Source organism: Cetorhinus maximus, chromosome 17, assembly GCF_964194155.1.
Source record: "Cetorhinus maximus chromosome 17, sCetMax3.hap1.1, whole genome shotgun sequence".
Taxonomy (NCBI): Eukaryota; Metazoa; Chordata; class Chondrichthyes; order Lamniformes; family Cetorhinidae; genus Cetorhinus; species Cetorhinus maximus.
In genome coordinates, this window is record NC_135895.1 from 100,189,253 (window position 1) to 100,209,821 (window position 20,569).

At 43.2% G+C, this 20,569-nt stretch overlaps 1 long non-coding RNA gene across 1 annotated transcript in view; it reads right to left on the reverse strand.

Moving 5' to 3' along the window:
* The window catches only part of LOC144692643 (uncharacterized), a 65,302-nt gene that overhangs the window by 2,003 nt on the left and 42,730 nt on the right, over positions 1 to 20,569 (reverse strand). The gene's annotated exons all lie outside the window — the stretch shown is intronic.

Sequence of the window (20,569 nt, forward strand, 5' to 3'; positions counted from 1 at the left end):
CAGGGAAGCAAGCAGCCGATTTGCATAATTAAGGGCCATTTTACGAGGCCGCTGATATTTGGCCAGACGCCACATGGAGCATCAAAACCAGCGGCTCCATGGTCCAAAGAGGGCTCAGGTTCCGCTTTTCACCGCAAAATCAGGGTTCCAAAGCCCGCAGTAAAATTCAGTCCACAGTGTTTGGGTTCCCTCCTAAAATGTCCCACGGTGTTTCAGGGGAAATCATGGTCAAAATCAACAGAAAAATAAACATCATACACGAGGAACAGATCACTGGTACATAGACTTCCATTTGCCCATGTCCCACCAAGTTCTGTAGGACACAACCAAGATTACAGAGTCACAGTTCGAAGAGAGATTTAAAGCTGTTTGGTTATTTATGGTAGTACCTGCAGTGTTGATTGGCTGATTTGAGCTTAAACTGGAGGATTTAACCTTATCCATTATAATTAAAGAGGAGAACGTAATCTTCCATGAGTGGTGAAAGTTACAATAAGATTGGGTTTTCATAACATCATTATATCAAAGCATCATGTCATAGAGTCATAGAGGTCAACAGCACAGTAAAAGGCCCTTCTGTCCATTGAGTCTGCGCCGGTCAAACAAGTACCTGACTATTCTAATCCCATTTTCCAGCACTAGGCCCAGAGCCTTGAATGCCATGACATCGCAAGTGCACATCCAAATACTTCTTAAATGTTATGAGGGTTTCTGCCTCTACCATCCTTTCAGGCAGGGAGTTCCAGATTCCCACCACCCTCTGGGTGAAAAAACTCTTCCTCACATCCCCTCTAAACCTCCTGCCCCTTACCTTAAATCTATGCCCCCTGGTTATTGATCCCTCCACCAAGTGGAAAAGTTCCTTCCTGTCTACCCTATCTATGCCACTCATAATTTTATACACCTCAATCATGTCCCCCCTCAATCTCCTCTGCTGCAGGGAAAATAACCCCAGTGTATCCAATCTCTCCTCATAACTAAAACTCTCCAGCCCAGGCAACATCCTGGTAAATCTCCTCTGCACTCTCTCTAGTGCAATCACCTCCTTCCTATAATGCGGATTCCAGAACTGCACGCAATACTCTAGCTGTGGCCGAACCAGCGTTTCATACAGTTCCAGCATAACCTCCCTGCTTTTATATTCTATGCCTCAGCTAATAAAGGCAAGTATCCCATATGCCTTCTTAACCACCTTATCTACCTGTCCCGCTACCTTAAGGGACCAGTCGACATGCACACCAAGGCCCCTCTGATCTTCCCAGGGTCCTATCATTCATCCTGAATTCCCGTGCCTTGTTTGTCCTGCCCAAGTGCATCACCTCACACTTATCTGGATTAAATTCCATTTGCCACTGATCAGCCCGTCTGACCAGCCCATCTATATCCTCCTGTAATCTAAGGCTATCCTCCTCACTATTTACCACCCCACCAATTTTCGTGTCATCCGCAAATTTACTGATTAACCCTCCTACATTCAAGTCTAAATCGTTTATATATACCACAAGCAGCAAGGGGCCCAACACCGATCCCTGTGGAACCCCACTGGACATAGGCATCCAGTCACAAAAGCACCCCTCGAAAATCAGCCCCTGCTTACTGCCACTCAGCCAATTCTGGATCCAATTTGCCAAATTGCCTTGGATCCAATGGGCTCTTACCTTCATTATCAATCTCCCATGCGGGACTTTATTAAAAGTCTTGCTGAAGCCCAAGTAGACTACTTCAAATGCATTACCCTCATCTGCACACCTGGTCACCTCTTCGAAAAATTCAATCAAATTGGTCAGACATGACCTTCCCTTAACAAAACCATGCTAACTGTCTTTGATTAATCCCTGCCTCCCCAAGAGTAGATTAATTCTGTCCCTCAGAATTGCTTCCAATAGTTTCCCCACTACTGAGGTTAGGTTGACTGGCCTGTAGTTCCCTGGTTTATCCCTTCCTCCCTTCCTGAATAATGGTACCACATTGGCTGTCCTCTGGCACCTCTCCTGTGGCCAGAGAGGTATTGAAAATTATTGCCAGCACCCCTGCTATCTCCTCCCTTGCCTCACTCAACAGCCTGGGATACATTTCATCAGGGCCTGGAGATTTATCTACTTTTAAGCCTGCCAGACCACTTAGAACCTCTTCCCTTTCAATGCTAATTCCTTCAATTATATGTCTGGTACAACTTTTAAAACTGATAGTCAGCCCTCACATTTTCTTTGAGAAGTATCAACCATGAACAGCACAATTATCACAATAATTCTGATGCCATAGTTTATTTGTGCAACAAGGTCAATTGTCCTAGTGAACTGTCCTGAGGGCTCACATTCTGCTTGTCAAAGGTCAAAGCATCTAGTGAGGGAGGTGCCGTTACTCACCATCCCTAATCTGCAGCACCAGAGGGGAATGGAACAAAGGCCATGTTCACCAGTGCTACTGGGATTCAGCTGGTGAACAGGGTCACAGCTATAAGGATATCATTTAAAAACAAAGCAGCAACAAGTGAAGTATAATCTATAGGATGCAGATAAGGAATCATCGTGCGCAATATGGTAGGAAGGGGAAAGCACTACAGAGAAGACGAAATCGCTTGTAAACCTGTTGGGGTAACTATAACTCCATCCACCTATCAGAAACTAGATGGAACAGAAGTTAATAAACCTGCCATTCTGTTGTCACTCCTGCAGCAATTTTAATACCGTTGTTTTTTTTGGATAGTTGAAGTTGCCAGCCTGACTCAGGCAGGAGCCTCCGGAATACATGTCAATCAGACACTACGGACATGTTAATGTCCTACAGGGTGAAGTGTCTCCTATAGATGCTCCACTTTATTAGACCTGACAGGGAAGAATAAGAGTCCTTTACAACTACATGTTAAAACAAGAGTGGGTGCTCTCTTAGGGCAGTGAAGAGCAAGTTTGTGCAGCTGCTACCCCCAAACTCTTCCATCCACTCCGCACATTCTCCCCTCCTCCCACACCCTGTTCCCACCCTCACAAAGCACATTCACAAATGCCTGTCCAAAACCCCTCCGCCGATTTATTGCACTGCTGCCTGGGAGGCCTGGTCTGTGCTCGCTGGAATCCACGCGAGATGCCTCTGGAGGCTCAGTGCAGTTGAGCAGGCAGGCAGCTCCCAACATTTGATGTGTTTTTAGCGGTTTGATATAACTGAGTGGCCTGACAGACCATTTCCGAGGGCATGTAAGAATCAACCACATTGCTGTGGGCCTTTTTCAAAAATTCATTCACAGGATGTAGGCTTCGCTGGCTGGGCCAGCATTTATTGCCCATCCCTAGTTGCCCTTGAGAAGGTGGTGGTGAGCTGCCTCCTTGAACTGCAGCAGTCCATGTGGTGTAGGTACACCCACAGTGCTGTTAGGAAGGGAGTTCCAGGATTTTGACCCAGCGGCAGTGAAGAAACGGCGATATATTTCCAAGTCAGGATGGTGAGTGGCTTGGAGGGCAACTTCTAGGTGCTGGTGTTCCCATCTATCTGCTGCCCTTGTCCTTCTAGATGGTGGTGGTTATGGGTTTCAAAGGAGCCTCAGGGAATTCCTGCAGTGCATCTTGTAGATGGTACGCTGCTGCTACTGTGCATCGGCGGTGGAGGGAGTGAATGTTTGTGGAAGGGGTGCCAATCAAGTGGGCTGCTTTGTCCTGGATGGTGTCAAGCTTCTTGAGTGTTGTTGGAGCTGCACTCATCCAGGCAAGTGAAGAGTATTCCATCACACTCCTGGATTGTGCCTTGTAGATGGTGGGCAGGCTTTGGGGAGTTGGGAGGTGATTTACTCGACGCAGGATTCCTAGACTCTGACCTGCTCTTGTAGCCACAGTGTTTATATGACTAGTCCAGTTCAGTTTCTGATCAATGGTAACTCCCAGGATATTGATAGTGGGGAGTTCAGTGATGGTAATGCCATTGAACATCAGGGGGTGATGGTTGGATTCTCTCTTGTTGGAGATGGTCATTGCCTGGCACTTGTGTGGCATGAATGTTACCATTTGTCAGCCCAAACCTGGATATTGTCCAGGTCTTGCTACATTTGGGCATCTGAGGAGTTGCAAATGGTGCTGAACATTGTGCAATCATCAGCGAACATCCCCACTTCTGACCTTATGATGGAAGGAAGGTCACTGATAAAGCAGCTGAAGATGGTTGGGTCGAGGACATTACCCTGAGGAACTCCCGCAGTGATGTCCTGGAGCTGAGATGACTGACCTCCAACAACCACAACCATCTTCCTTTGTGCTAGGTATGACTCCAAACAGTGGGGACTTTCCCCCCTGATTCCCATTGATTGCAGTTTTGCTAGGGATCTGGAGTCACATGTAGGCCAGGCCAGGTAAGGTTGGCAGATTTCCTTCCATAAAGGACATTAGTGAAGCAGATGGGTTTTTATCACAACCAACATGATTTCATGGTCATCATTAGACTTTGAATTCCAGATATTTGATTGAATTCAAATTCGAACCCGGGTCTCCACAGCATTATCCCGGGTCTCTGGATTACTAGTCCAGTGACAATGCCACTACACCACTTCCCCCACCTAACAGCACTGTGGGTGTACCTACACCACATGGACTGCAGCAGTTCAAGAAAGCAGCTCACCACCACCTTCTCAAGAGCAATCAGGGATGAGCATAAATGCTGGCCTAGCCAGTGACAACCACATCCCTTGAATGAGTAAAAGAAAATGCACTAGGGAGGCTGTTAAAAAAGTAACCTAGCCTCTCTCAGCACCTTCCACAGGGACAAACCCACAGTTTCACCAGCCAGACACCCAGGGTTAAAATTCCCCTTTTACTTTTATTGGCAATTTTAGTGTGTATAATAACACAGTAATAAAGGTGCACTGCCAACCCTATGGCATTATTACTTTGAGAATACAGTGCAGGTGAATTGTGCATTGGATATCCCAGTGTTATAAAAAGCCCCTGGGCCACTCATTCTGTGCCACGGCTGTGATTGGCTATCCACAAAAAGTTTTAATTATGGTCTCATCATAACTTTGCATCAAAATTCTGTCCAATTCTATTGCATTAAAATACTTGCTGCAAATTGAAGGTCTGTTTGACATTTCTTCAATCCATGTTAATTTTAGATTATTCAAGCATGTTGAGAACAGCGCACAGCATGGACGTGATGGGCCAAACGGCCTACTTCTGTGTCATTAAATTTTCTATGATTTCTATGAGTAAACCTAGCACAGTGGGGTGGTACATTGGCACACCTTTGAGTTGTGGTGCAAGTGCCAGTGTGTACCTTGAATCTGTCCATACGGAAAGCTGACAATCCTCAGAAAGCGCTTCAAGGTTTTGTGCTTTTGAATCGATACACACTTTCTTGTTCACTATGGTCTAAGTTTGCACAAACGATGATAAAAAAAAGCGAGTGTTTTAACAGCAATAACTATAAATAGCTTTTTTTGAAACTACTTTTTTTGATGCTTCTAAAGAGAGAGAATGTTATACAGTAGCTTTTTTAAGGTCTTAACTGACCATTGGGTGGAATCCTCTATTCTCCCTTGTGTTTGGAAGAGGGGAGGGCATTTAATCAGGCAGGATGGTGGTGGGTGGGGACCACCTTCCTGTCTCCATCCTGATTAAGTCCATGGTGGGAAGGCCCATGGATGGCCTTCCTGCTCCGCTGCCAATTGAGGCCCTTAAGTAGACAATTAATGGCTACTTAAGGGCCTCATGCCGCTACCATGAATAATAATCCAGCAGTGGGCAAGCCGATGAAGGGGAGGGGGGTGTGGGGGTTGTGGGGGAGTGGTTGTGGGTGGAAGGGTCTCTTATTCAAAGGCACTTAGCGTTTGTTTGAGGGGCTCGGCATCTGAAAGGAGGGGACCTGCTGAGAACCAATCCCCTGCTCTTGCTGCTGATCCCCCCATACAATCCCCTCCCCCATGACCCCCAAACCATGAAATCCCTCCTATCATTACATACCTCTGGCCTGGGTGGGTCTGTGGTCCTGGGCTCCTGTTGGCCATCGTTCTGGCAGCAGCCACCCTGGGCCTCTGATTGGCTGGCAGCTTTCGGCGAGGGGGACTTTCCGCCCCCCCACCCCACCCCACCCCGGGTCCTGATCCTGTGGATGCCTGCCAGTGGCCTCTCAACTGCCTGATTGGCTCATGATTCGGTGGGCCTTCCCCAAAAGAGACAACGCGGGTTTCTTGCTGGCTCTCCAGCCATGGGGCAAACCGCCGTCACCTCCATAAAATCCCCATTATTGTTAAATTGACAACGTTCCTTGAGAGAAACTGAAGATATAAATATACTGAAAGGGTGAACAACGCCATGGACAGGAACTTGCTCACAGCTGCATGTGCTCCATGGCTGTGACTTTGCCACGAGTGGTGCAGGAACCCCGTTAAAAGGAGTAAACGGGGACTTTTCTGTATTTTTAACTGACAACGTTCTATCAGGAGCTTGACAAGTTCCCTTTCCACAACTTATTTTCTAGCATCCAACTAAACTATTTGGCTAAAAATCTCATAGGCATGACCTCTAGTCTGGCCATTCCTGCCTATTCAAATATACAGACAATCCATTACAACACAAAAGCTTACTTGCTCTCCCTAAGCACCCAGGTTACTTAACTATCTCTAGCAAGTGATCTGCTCGAGTCCCAGATCTGTTTCTTTTGACGACTAGCCCTGTACGGGTACACACACATGCCTGAAGTCCCTGGCCCAACAGCACAGTGAATACTTTTCAAATTGAATCTCGCAGAAAGGTGTCTGTTGCTGATCGCACCAAATGGAGCTAAACAAGCCTGAATAATTTGGATTATGAACAGTCAGCCCCAAGTGTTGTCAATCTGAATTGGAAAATCAAATGCTGCAATTCAGATACTATGTGAGGTGTGGGCTGATTAAATCAGGAATTAAAGGGTAACCCAAATCCAACCCGCCATGAACACCTTCTTCCAGGTTGACCACAGCAAGGGCTGGGCTTTCTAAGTAACCTGCTCTGGAGAGGAGAGTCAATGATTACCAGAAATAAATGAGGCTACATTCCTCCGATTCTGGGAGCGATTTGAATTTAACAGCTGCGGGTAGGTTTCCCAAGGTTGGCAGCCAAAGAGAGGCGGGAGCTACCAGATCCAGCAGCCCAGCATTTTTAGAGCAATGCTTGTGGGCCTGAAGGAGCAGGAATGTTTCCCCCCAATCCTCCAGCAAACCTGCTGCACCCCGCTCTTCCCGCTGCAGTAATTGTACGTTAAACTTTTCATGCTATTATGGGGATCATGTGACTGTGCAGGCGAATCAGCCCTAAGCACAGGCAATCTTAGCGGCAGAGTTTTTCTAGCCTTGGTCTTGGTACAAGCATGTAGCTTCATCAGGAGCTCTGTAAATCAAGTTTACTGTTTCTTACAAGAAACCTGCCCTGCACTTGAAGTTTGTTACAGTTGGCGACGAGGGTAAATAGCTCCAATGCTGCAGCTCTCCTCATGGATGCGAGTACTTCAATTTTTAAGGGAGGAAGGGAAAGCATACTGACCAGCAATACCTCGCTTCAGCAGAATTGACCCCTACTGCTCATCCATCGAAGATTGGAGTCAGTACATAGAGCACCTAGGTTTCTACTATGTGGCAAACGAAATAACAGAAGGCAATTCTCCTAAGTGACTGTGGGGGTAAAATGTATAAACTAATCTGTAGTCCGACAGCTCTGAATGCACCAAATTCCAGATCCTTCACCGAACTAGTAGACCTTGTGTAGGTGCATTTTCAGCCTAAACCATCGCTGATCATGCAAAGATTCAAGTTCAAATCTAGAGTAAGGGCCCCCGATGAGTCGATCACAATGTACGTCGTGGAGTTAACACAGTTAACGGAGCATTATGACTTCAGTGATACTCTAAACAATATGTTGCGAGATCGTTTGGTTTGTGGCATACATGACGATGCCATTCACCGCCGTTTACTTGCATAAGTTGTGATAGACCTGAAGCGTGCCATGGAGATAGCGCTAGTAATGGAGAGTGCTGAGAGGGACTCGCAGGCTTTGCAGAGAGTGCAACATGGCACCGTTCTGCAGTTAGGGTGGGAACCTGCTGCCAGGCATGGCGCGAAGAGCAAGGAGGCTACAGTGAAGTGTGACACGGTCCCTACCACATAAAAATAAATACTGGAAGCAGCTCACCAGTAATTCAGAAATTAAAGTGTTACCGGTGTGGGGGTAATCATGTACTGGAAACCTGCAGATTTAAAGAGGCAGAATGCCATTACTGTCACAAAAAGGGGCATGTTGTAAAACAGTGCAGGGCAAGATCAAGACAGTCATACAGACACCAGGTCAACTTGAACGAAGTGCACAATATAGATGAACCAGAAGCTGCTGATCCTGATATTTATTCCCGACACAATCTCAAGGCCAGGAAAACTGAACCAATCACCGTTACCCTTCAAGGGAATGTGAAGCCGCTAGTCATGGAGGTGGACACAGGAGCATTGACCACAGTGGTGGGAGAACACATCTTTAATTACCTCAGAGAAGGTTCCCAGCCATTGAGTTTGGAGCAAATCACGGCTCAGGTAAAAACATACACTGGAGAGGCAATACAGGTGAAAGGCATCACCTCTGTACCTGTATCCTACAGGCAACAGACAGCCCAGCTGCTAGTAATTGTTGTAACAGGTGAAGGACCTGGCCTTCTGGGCTGTGATTGGTTGAAAGAAATTAAACTCAACTGGTCAGAAATGTTTCAGGTTAGAACAGTAAGAAATCCTGAGTTGTTAAAAAAGTATGACAGAGTATTCCAAGATGAGTTGGGAAAAATAAAAGGTCTACAAGCTAAAATATATGTGGATTCTGAAGTAACACCCGGCTTAAGGCCAGACCTGTGCCTTACGCTCTAAAAGAGAAGGTGGATGAGGAATTGTGCCATTTGGCGAAGTTAGGAATAATGCAGCCAGTCCAATTTTCAGATCGGGCAGCACCCACAATCCCTGTGATGAAACCAGATCAAACCATCCGCATCTGAGGAGATTACAAATTAACTGTGAACAAGGCTGCTAAATTAGACAAATACCCAATCCCAAGGATTGAAGATCTGTAAGTTAACCTTGCAGGAGGAAGCTCCTACACTAAACTGGACATGAGCCATGCTTACCAACAGCTAGAGCTGGACAACACATCCAGAGGGTACGTCACCATAAACATGCACAAGGCCTGTACCAATATACACACCTATCCTTTGGTGTGTCATTGGCCTGTGCGATTTTCCAAAGAACCGTGGAAAGCCTACTACAAGGAGTTCCCTGAGTTATACTGTATCTGGATGACGTCCTGATCACAGGATCAATGGAAGCAGGATATTTGGCCAACCTAGAAGAGGTCCTGAAGAGGTTTTTGGACGCTGGCGTAGGTTTAAAAAAAGAGAAGTGCACTTTCCAAGCAACTGAAGTCACGTATTTGGGCCATACAGTGGATGCCCAAGGATTGCATCCATTAAAGGGGAAAGTCAGGGCAATCAAGGAAGTGCCCTCCCCTACCAGTGTCACTGAGCTCAAGCCTGTTTTGGGCATGGTAAATTATTACGGTCAATTCTTGTCTAATATATCCACAGTGTTAGCCTCTTTACACTTACTATTGAAGAAGCACAGATAGTCCTGGAAGGCACAGCAAGAGGAAGCCTTCATAAAAGTCAAGAAGTTTTTGCACGCGTCATGCTAGTGCACTATCACCCATCAAAAGGATTAATATTCACTTGTGATGCATCTCCCTATGGAGTGGGAGCATTATTGTCACACAAGATGTAGGATGGATCTGAAAAGCCAATAGGATATGTATCCAGAACCCTCTCGGCAGCCGAGAAAGGTTACTCACAAATTTAAAAAGAGGGCTTATCTATTATATTTGGAGTAAAGAAGTTCCATCGATATTTGCATGGTCTACGCTTCACCAAGGTGTCAGATCACAAACCACTGTTGGGTTTGCTTAATGAAGATAAGGCAATCCCATCAATAGCTTCAGCTAGAATTCAAAGATGGGCTTTAATTTTGTCGGCATATGAGTATAATTTTATGCACCATCTGGGTGTGCATATAGCAAATGGAGATGCCCTCAGGCCTTTCCCTTTGCCAGGTAGCATTACACATGCTCCAGTACCTCAAGAGGTAGTACTTGTGCTGAATTTCCTGCACTCCTCACCAGTCTGTGTGAAACAGATAAAGAATTGGACAAATCGGGATCCAATTTTATCAAGAGTCCATGAATAGGTATTGCAGGGATGGTCAAATGCACAAGTCTCCGAAGAATTAAAACCATTCTATGTCCGTAAATCTGAACTGAGTGGTCAAGATGGTATCTTGTTATGAGGAGCAAGAGTCTTTATCCCTTTGCAAGGAAGAGAACCACTATTGACAAAGCTTCTTAGTGCGCATCCTGGTATTTGGAAAATGAAGATGCTTGCGCGATGTTATATCTGGTGACCAGGTATGTACAGCGATATAGAAAAAATGGTGAAACACTGTCTCCAGTGTCAGCAACAGCAGAAGTTTCCTGTTTCAGCTCCACTGCATCCGTGGGAGTGCCCTGGTCAACCTTGGGTTAGACTACACGTCGATTATGTAGATCCATTTTTAGGTACTATGTTTTTAGTGATCATTGACACACAAAGTGGATGGATGTGTATGCAGTGAGATCGTCTACATCATGTGCAACTATTGAAAAGCTGCACCAACGTTTTAGTGTACATGGCCTACCAGAAGTTATTGTGTCAGATAATGTTACTGCTTTCACGAGTACTGAATTACAAAGATTCGTGAACCTAAATGGGATTAAACATGTCGGAACAGCACCGAATCATCCCTCACCCAATGGGTTAGCAGGAAGAGCAGCACAAACCTTTAAAACAGGTGTGAAGAAACTATCCATGGGAACGTTAGAAACATGAATTTCAAGATTTCTGTTCAACTATCTCCTCATGCAACCATGAATTCTGAATTGCTAATGAAATGCTGATTTCATACAAGATTGAGTCTAGTATTCCCTCATTTAAAGGGGAAGGTGGAAAAGAACCAGAGGGGTCAGAAAGTGAATCATGATGTTCACAGTAAAAGTCGAGAATATACCATGGGGGGAGACAATTTTGGTACAATCGTCTCTTAAAAAGGATCTTTGTCATATCCAGTGGAAGTGGAAAACAGGATTATTAGGAAACACATGGATCATCTCAGAAGCCGAGAAACCCTCCAACAACCAGTTACTCCACCTGAAATCGAAGTCGAACCTTTGATCCCTGAGGTGTCAGATCGACAGAGAATAGACATATCTGATATCTCTGCTGAAGTAAATAATTCTGAACAGCCATTGTCTAAGAATACCCCTGATGCTGCAGTTCCTGGTCAAATCAATCTAATGGAAGAATCTCAAGTTGTAGAGTTGCGTCGCTCTATCTGAATCAGAAAACCTCTTCAAAGAACTAAATTTATAATTGCATGAACTATATATAATTGTATAGGATATGGGTTAAGATATTTTTGTAAATGAGAATGGTAAAACAAAATTAAAGGGGGAGGAATGTAGTAATTGCAAGTTAAACCTTTTGTACCATTTTGGGGATCATGTGACTGTACAGATGAATCAGTCCTAAGCGGGGGCAATCTTAGGGGCGGTGCTTTTCTGGCCTTGGTTTTGGTACAAGCATGTAGCTTCATCAGGAGCCCTGTAAATAAAGTTTACTGTTTCTTACTAGAAACCTGCCCTGCACTCCAAGGTTATTACAGCTGCCCACTCAGCAGACCCCAGCCATGGCTGCCTTCTCCAGGTTTTCTGAGCTGGTCAGCTTATCAAACTGGATGGTTGCCAGGTAGGAAATGGAATGAAAATATACAGCTGACGATGCACAGGTTAATTTGACAGGGCCTGTGCATTTCTGGGTTTCCTGGCTGCAGACCCCTGCTCCCTCCCTGAATCCCCGCACACCCCGCCCCCACCACTAAATATTGTGACCCCAGCTTTACTTGTATTTAACTTAACTAACAATTATCTCCACCACTGATCAAACAGCTTCGATTTTGTGAACTTCAAAAAAACACTGGTTATATATTTGACTATAGATTATTAGAAAGTCAAGAGATTCACTATTAAAACTGGCACAGAATCTGCAGAACACAATGTGGCTTCTCCTGCCCCCTTGTGGGTTTTAGCCATTGGTACAGCGCTGATAGTTGAGCAATGGTCATAACAATCAGTAGCTAAACATATCCTATTTTCCACTGATAACATTACTGTTCTATATGGATAGTAATTTACTGGCATATATCCTCTTTATCTACAGTTGAGGATGTAGGATTAAGCACACTAGGATTCAGCTATCTTCCAGGTAGGATTTCTTCCATTCCAGAATATGATGCAGTTAAAGTGTATTTCTTATACACTTGTGTTCCTTTTCCAAATAATCAAATTTTCAATCTTTTTGTGGGGAAAGATCACCCCAATGGTTGTGGAGCACACACACAGTTGCATGACTAATCTTTCAGATATCTGCATGTTGTGGAAAAGAAATACACTTTGCACAATTAGTGCAGGCAAAATGTTGCCTATGCATTTAAATTCACAAATAAGACAAATGAGATGATTTTAAAATTCCCTTGGATAGAGCACAGACTCTCTTTCTCTTAAGAAATGACCATTATTAATTCAGTACGGGAAAGGCAAGAGGGACATTTCAGGTTGGAATCTTTTGCCTGATACATAGCTCAACAATGCCGCCAAGGTTTTGAAATGTGTAGAATGTATCACTGTAATAAAACAGGACTCCTGAAGGGTTAAGATCCACTGCCAACTCGCAACAGTCAGTAAAAAAAATGTAGCTCAACTTTGTGAAGACTAAACCAAATTCTATGTAACTATCTTGTGCAATGATGGGGTAAATGTTAACAGTTAATCAGCATGGCATCTCTTAACCAAGCACTTCAGAATTACTCAATCCAATCCTGTTTTTGAAAAATAGGTATAATTTGGGTCAAGATCCAAGCAGATATTTAACAACACATCAGGTTAAACCTACATTGGGGTTTGCAACTGGTCACTTGCATGGGTGTCTATGTTTCTTATTTGCTTGTTCACTCAATCCTCTCAAATACGAAACCGGTTGGGACAGGCAGCTGACAGTCATTCCTAAATATGAATGTGCCCTAATCTGGTGCTTCAAAGCCCTAATACTGTACTGACAGCTACTGTAAGCGACTGAACGTTGGAGCAGTTTATCATTCCACATCGTGGCCAACTGTGAACTTAATCAGATCAGTAAATTTGGTCTTAATTTGGAGGCACATAATTAATTAAGTAATGCTGTGGCTCACCAATTGAAAAGATTTCATTTGAGGCTCACGAAATTTAATACACATCTTCCAATCATGGGAATTTCATGAGGTAAAAGTTATATCTGGAGAGAGAAGCAAAATACAATGGGCTGTTTTGAAAAGCTTTCTGGTTTAATTTAAAACATATTTATTCCACTTTTCTGGCCCGCTCATCACTGGTAATTTTGAGCTACGAACTTTTCCTCGACACAGTATCATTCATGTATACAGGAAGTGAAGAAGTGCTGGCATCCTGCTGAAAAGGTTAAATTTGTCATTTTTTTCTCTTCCTATCAGATGAAGGCCACCTTGTGCCAATTACAATGTTATTTTACTTGTTACTGAATCTGCTCTCATCAACATGACAAATCCCAGTTTCAGAAACCAAAATTATTTTCAGTTTTTGCAGCCAATGTCAGCATCAAGAGGTCAGATGCAGTGGAAAGTTTCTTCTGCAATGTATCCAAATTACACCTTAATGCTAAACTTTGATGAACACAATTTGCTGCACCAGTGTTCAAGTACAGTTTCTCCCATCAGTCATCTTATGGCTTATCTGTTCCAGCCACAATTTAGCAACCATTTATTTTATGCTTCTGGAAAGAGAGGGATCACGCTATGTGGGGCTCATTCAGCCACCTTTACCATTAAATAAATGCAAATAACGACTGTTGTGTTCACAGTGCATTTTTACACATATACCTGCATAGTACCTCGTCACTAATAATAACTTGACATGAATCACAAATAATAACTTGACATGGAAAATTTTTTTAAAACTCCAATAATGTTGCAAAGCAGAAATGTACTGCACAATTTCGAAAGGTTACTGTGCAATAATATCGACATATCATAAATGTGGAAGTGACTGAAAACCTAAATAAGGAAACTAGTTGCACAGACTGAGACATGGCATCAAAAGTGTACGAGGACACTGTCACATGAAGAGGATTGGCACATGAGCCACTCTCCCTCATTTCCCTCCTGCAATCTCAGAACACACAACTTGCATTTACTGACTACCTTTAATGTCCCAAGGTGATTCATGGAAGCTCAATCAGACACAAATCAACACAGAACCAAAAGAGACATTAGAAACCCAAAAAGATCAGTAACAAATAGGAGGTGCACAATGAAAAAACAAGTAATTCAACACAACAGGAGATAGATAAATTTCAGTGAATGTCAGGTAGTGTTTTAATGATATTGTAAAGACATTAACTGCCAGTCATGCACAATAACATGAAAAGGACCAGCCACCAATCAACATCTCTAAGAGTGCTCTCCATGGACTACTTGGAAAACTGAGGGTAAATATAATGGGATCAATGACCGCCCAGTGTTTAAATCAAAGAGCTGTTCATATACAAAATACAATTTGTTTCACAAAAAATACAACTTCTATTCATAATGGCGTTATCACATACAGTAGCTTAATCAGATATTGCACTATATGTAGAATTGTGATATTATTTCATGGACACATAATAAAATCATTCAGCATGCTAAAGTCATTATTATTAGATTCTTAAATATCTATTCACATTCTCTGCAGGCCAACCTGGATCATCAGACCTTTCAAGGACCGGAACAGCAACAGACACGTCCAAGAATGCACCAATGCAAATATATCCTCAGTATCAAATACTGATGCAATAACCATGGCAATTGAATGAGAAAAAATTGAAACAGTTGCACCAATCACCAATAATAACAATGCCACAAATCTATACCAGCCCCAGAATGTGTCATTATCACAACATATGCATTAAGCAGTGCTCTCAGCCAGAAGGCGATTGCATGACATCTCAGTAAAATTCTGCATAGTTCAACTTGGAATCTGATCAGAGGATGTGGTGCCAACATGTTTATGATAGTTTCAAATTGGTCATTTAAAACCACCACAACAGAAGGTCCTCACCACAGATGGAACAGTTATCAGCATTATCCCTCCTATTGGTCCAAGTTCACATTCCCTCAATCAGCTTTGTACAAAGTAGTGAGAAATAAGATCACAAACGCAAGCTGTTCAGTTTGCATTGAAATAGACCACCAGAACTCAGAGCAGACACACCAAGAATAATGTTGCGATTGATTCCATGGCTAATGCTAGGGCATCCAGCTAACATCTTAGGTAGCTCACAGTCTTCCATCAGAAGTGTAAGCCCCTGATATTTCCAGTTCTATATCTCTGAGTAGACATGTTGTTTATCATGCAATACATTAAAGGACATTTTTCAAATGTGCACACAATGGAACTGTTCTCAATCTGCTTAAACTGTAGAATGTTAACTCAAGGATATAAATTGTACTGTCAATTATACTCTTTATTCATCAGTTCTGCTTCATTTCATATTTGCAAATTAGAGATCTGAGGCTGTTTAAAGGAATCAGCTATGTTTTCAGGCACATTGACACTGATTTTTTTTTTCATTAGTTTAAAGGCTTCTGGCCACCCTGCTTGGCACAGGATGAATTAACCTTTAATCGCACTAGGACACTTAACCATTAGTTAGTTGAAAGGACATGAACAGAATAGCATACTTGATCGTTTTTGAATGGAAGAGACTGTTCCTTCGACACAAATGTTAGGATGGTGCAGTTCACCACAGCAATCACACGGGGAAGAAAAGCATTTTTTAAAATTCATTCATGGGATGTGGGCTTCGCTGGCTGGGCCAGTATTTATTACCCATCTCTAGTTGCCCTTGAGGAGGTGGTGGTGAGCCTTCATGAACTGCTGCAGCCTATCTGGTGTAGGTACACCCACAGTGCCATTAGGAAGTGAGTTCCAAGATTTTGACCCAGCGACAGTGAAGGAACGGCGATATATTTCCAAGTCAGGATGGTGAGTGACTTGGAGGGGAACTTCCAGGTGGCAGTGTTCCCATCTATCTGCTGCCCTTGTCCTTCTAGAAGGTAGTGATCGTAGATTTGGAAGGTGCTGTTGAAGGAGCCTTGGTGAATTGCATAGGGGTACTTAATAAACCAGAGAGCAAAACACTGCCAGTTCTTGGAAATCTGACATGAACAACAGAAAATAACTCGACAGGTCGGGTAACAGGTCTATGACCTTTCTGTAGAATTATTAGTGGTTGCCGATCTATGGTCCTGGCAAGTGATAACATCCCCATTTTTGGAACAGAAGTTCATCTGCCACTTTAACAATGTAGTTGAACATTATTGACAATGCTAATTTGTAGAAATCCTTTCATGTTAACAGAAAGAAGTAAAGGCATAGATATCAAGAGTAGATGGTTATTTAAGATGATCAATTGACCATGTGGCAAATATTAGTAATGATATTTATATTAAGACAAAATTGACAGGCGAATGCTTTGTGGTGAGCCAAGTACTTAGAAGTTTGCTGGCATATGCTCTGGACAAATTTATCTCTTAATAACACACTCAAACTCTTCACTCACAAACAGATAAAAGGGGACTAAGTGTCCAGGTACTTTAGGGTACTTGAAAATGGTTAGATATCACTCATAGCAGAATAAATCACACCTCTACTTTGACCAGAACCACCCCGAATTATTGAATTGATTGTTGATTTCGTCTGTGATTTTTCCATATAAAACTTACACAAACTTTATCTTGTTGATATGGTTCAGTCTTTTGTTATTAGAATCATTATTAGGACAATTGTCCACTATTCTAATACTTAAGAGCTTTAGGGCCCTCTGGCTTGGAGGAGAGCTTCCAGGTGATGGTATTCCCATGTGTCTGCTGCCCTTGTCCTTCTAGATGGCAGTGGTCATGGGTTTGGAAGCTGCTGTCTAAGAAGCCTTGTGAATTCCTGCAGTGCATCTTGTAGACGATACACACTGCTGCCACTGTGCTTTGGTGGTGGAGGGAGTGGCTGTTTGTGGATGCCAGGCCAATCAAGTGAGCGACTTTGTCCTGGATGGTGTCAAACTTCCTGAGATAAAAACAAAAAACTACTGCGGATGCTGGAAATCCAAAACAAAAACAAAAACAGAATTACCTGGAAAAACTCAGCAGGTCTGGCAGCATCGGTGGAGAAGAAAAGAGTTGACGTTTCGAGTCCAATGACCTGTTCTGTTGAAGAGTCATTGGACTCGAAACGTCAACTCTTTTCTTCTCCACCGATGCTGCCAGACCTGCTGAGTTTTTCCAGGTAATTCTGTTTTTGTTTTTGTTTTCAAACTTCCTGAGTGTTGTTGAAGCTGCACTCATCCAGGCAAGTGGAGCGTATTCCATCACACTCGACTTGTGCCTTGTAGATGGTGCACAGGCTTTGGGGAGTCAGGCGGTGAGTTATTTGCTGCAGGATTCCTAACATCTGACCTGCTTTTGTAGCCACAGTATTTATATAGCTAGTTCAGTTCAGTTTCTGGTCAATGGTAACGCCCAGAATGTTGAGAGTGAGGGATTCAGTGATGGTAATGTCATTGAATATCAAGGAGTGATGATTAGATTCTCTCTTGTTGGAAATGGTCATTGCCTGGCACTTGTGTGACCCGAAAGTTACTTGCTACTTGTCAACCCAAGCCTGGATATTGTCCAGGTCTTGCTGCATTTGGACATGGCCTGCTTCAGTATCTGAGGAGTCGCGAATGGTGCTAAACATTGTGCAATCATCAGCGAACATCCCCACTTCTGACCTTCATTAATGAAGCATCTGAAGATGGTTGGGCCTAGGACAATCAACTATGCAATAGCTGCTGCAGCTAGACATGAAATATTTGGGGTTCCTCTTGAAACAAAATAATGCTCAAATTAGGCTGATGATTAATCTTTTTCTGTTTTTTTTCCACTTTTCTTGATTTTTTTTCCCAAGTTTTTTTAATATCATAGTCTTGTGAACATTCGCACTTTCTTATTAATATTTAATTGGACATCATAATTTGAAGGCTCCACTCTAATTGAACCTACATCACTGACCTGAATTTTCATCTTTGAGTCTGGTAGCAGTAGTCGGAAAAATTCCCAACTTGGCCCGCCCGCCTTGGGAGAAAGTGCCCGCAAAAGGGGCAAGTGCTGGCTGGAGTCAGGCCAGCTGACCTGGGGAGAAGTTTGGAGGCAGCCATAGGGCTGCCGGGAGTGGAAGCAGGCTGTTTGAAAGGCCCGTTTCGGTGCAATGGGACTCCTCCTGGTTAAAATAGAAGCACAAAAACCCTCCAGACCTCATCCCTCACACCCCCTTAACCCTTCAAACAGTCCCCATGCCCCATCCATGTCACCTCATGCACCTCACCCACCCTGATGACCCCTCATGCTCCCTTTATCAAACTCTGCCCTTCCATCCACTCCCATGGCCCTTCATGCCACCTATGCCAAGCTTCGTCCTTCCGCTCACTCCTCTGTCACCCCTCATGCTCCCTAAGCCATGCTCTGCCCTACCACTCACCCCTTATGGCCCCATGGTAAGCTATGGCACTCCATGTCCGTTGACCCACTGTACACTGTCTAGAACCAATGAATCCTGTGGTGTATAGTGAGTTGTGTAAAAAAAAACAAGGCTTTGAAGATAAGTAATTCAATCATAACTTTCTCCAATGTTGAAAAAAGTCATTTCACTCCAAGTTAATATAAGTATCAATCATCCAAGCCCTTTAAAGTATCAATAACAAAAAAACACAAACCCTTGAAACCACATTTTTCAAATCGTGATGTCCAATTAAACATTAATAAGAAAATGTGAATGTTCACAAGATCGTGATATTAAAAGATTTTGAAAAAAAATCAAGTGGAAAAAAAACAGAAAAAGATTAATCATCAGTCTAATTTGAGCATTATTTTGTTTCAAGAGGAACCCCAAATATTTCATGTCTAGCTGCAGCAGTTATTGCATAGTTGATTGTCCTAGGCCCAACCATCTTCAGCTGCTTCATCAATGACCTTCCTTCCATCATAAGATCAGAAGTGGGGATGTTCGCTGATGATTGCACAATGTTCAGCACCTTTCACGACTGCTCAGATACTGAAGCAGTCCATGTCCAAATGCAGCAAGAGCTGGACAATATCGAGCCTTGGGCTGACAAGTAGCAAGTAACATTCGCGCCACACAAGTGCCAGGCAATGACCATCTCCAACAAGAGAGAATCTAACCATCACTCTCTGATATTCAATGACATTACCATCGCTGAATCCCTCACATCTCATCCCACTATACATCAAAGAGTTCATTATTCTAGAAGTATACAGTGGGTCAATGGACATGGAAATGCCACGGCTTGGCATGGGGGCATGAGGGGCCATAAGGGGTGGTTGGTAAGGTAGTGCATGGCATAGGGAGCATGAGGAGTGAGTGGAAGGGCAGAGTTTGGCATAGGGGACTTGAGGGGCCATGTGGGTGGATGGAAGGGCAGAGCCTGGCAGATGGGGCATGAGGGCGACCTTTGGGACTTAACCTTTAAAAGGTCCCCTGATGCAGACTAGGGTTCATGACTTCTGTGAGGGGCCGTGAACCATGACTCTTTAAAATAGTCACTTGGAGTACAGAACTTGAGTATTGCTGAGAAAAGAGACAAGTCAAAATTTTTCATCTTGCACTCATCAGAATACCAATAAAATGGGAAAACAACAATTTATACTGTATGTGAAGAGAGTGCTGATTGGTTGGCAAGTGGACTCTGATTGGTGGAGGCGTTGCCATGGAGAACACACCAGTGCTGATGACTGATACTTAACTGCCAAGCATTGGTAGGCACAAGATGGGAATTAAGTACCTCAGTCTGAGAATTAAAAAATGTTGGTTATTCTTCAAATTTGGCTTTTTCAAATTTTGCTGAAATGGTGATATTGACAATGAACAGTACAAATTAGATGGTTATGTTCTCCAATCCTTTAGTAGCAGATTAACACAAAAATTTGCTGGCAGGCTGATTACAGTAAGCCATCAGTGGATTGGGAGCAGCACTCTTAATGGGTAGTTAAGAATTCATTTTGATAATCAATGTCCACAGAATCTCAATAATCAGATTGTAATTAAACACTCCATGAAAGTTTAATTTTCATTACAGTTATAAAAAGAATGAATTGCTCTCCAATACCAGTATATTGCTCATTTTCAAAACGGAGTTGGATGAAATCTTTATAAAATTTGCATTTTGGCATGACTTTAAAAAATGGCCCGAGTTACTCTTGCCATAGCTTCTTGGAAATAATCATAGCATGTACCATAATGGTGCAAATTTCCAGGAGCTTCCCACCCATTATCCTAGCGATGTGATTTTGCTTCTATCATATTTCTCCATTTAGCTGTTGCTCTGTATTGTATTTATTTGGCAA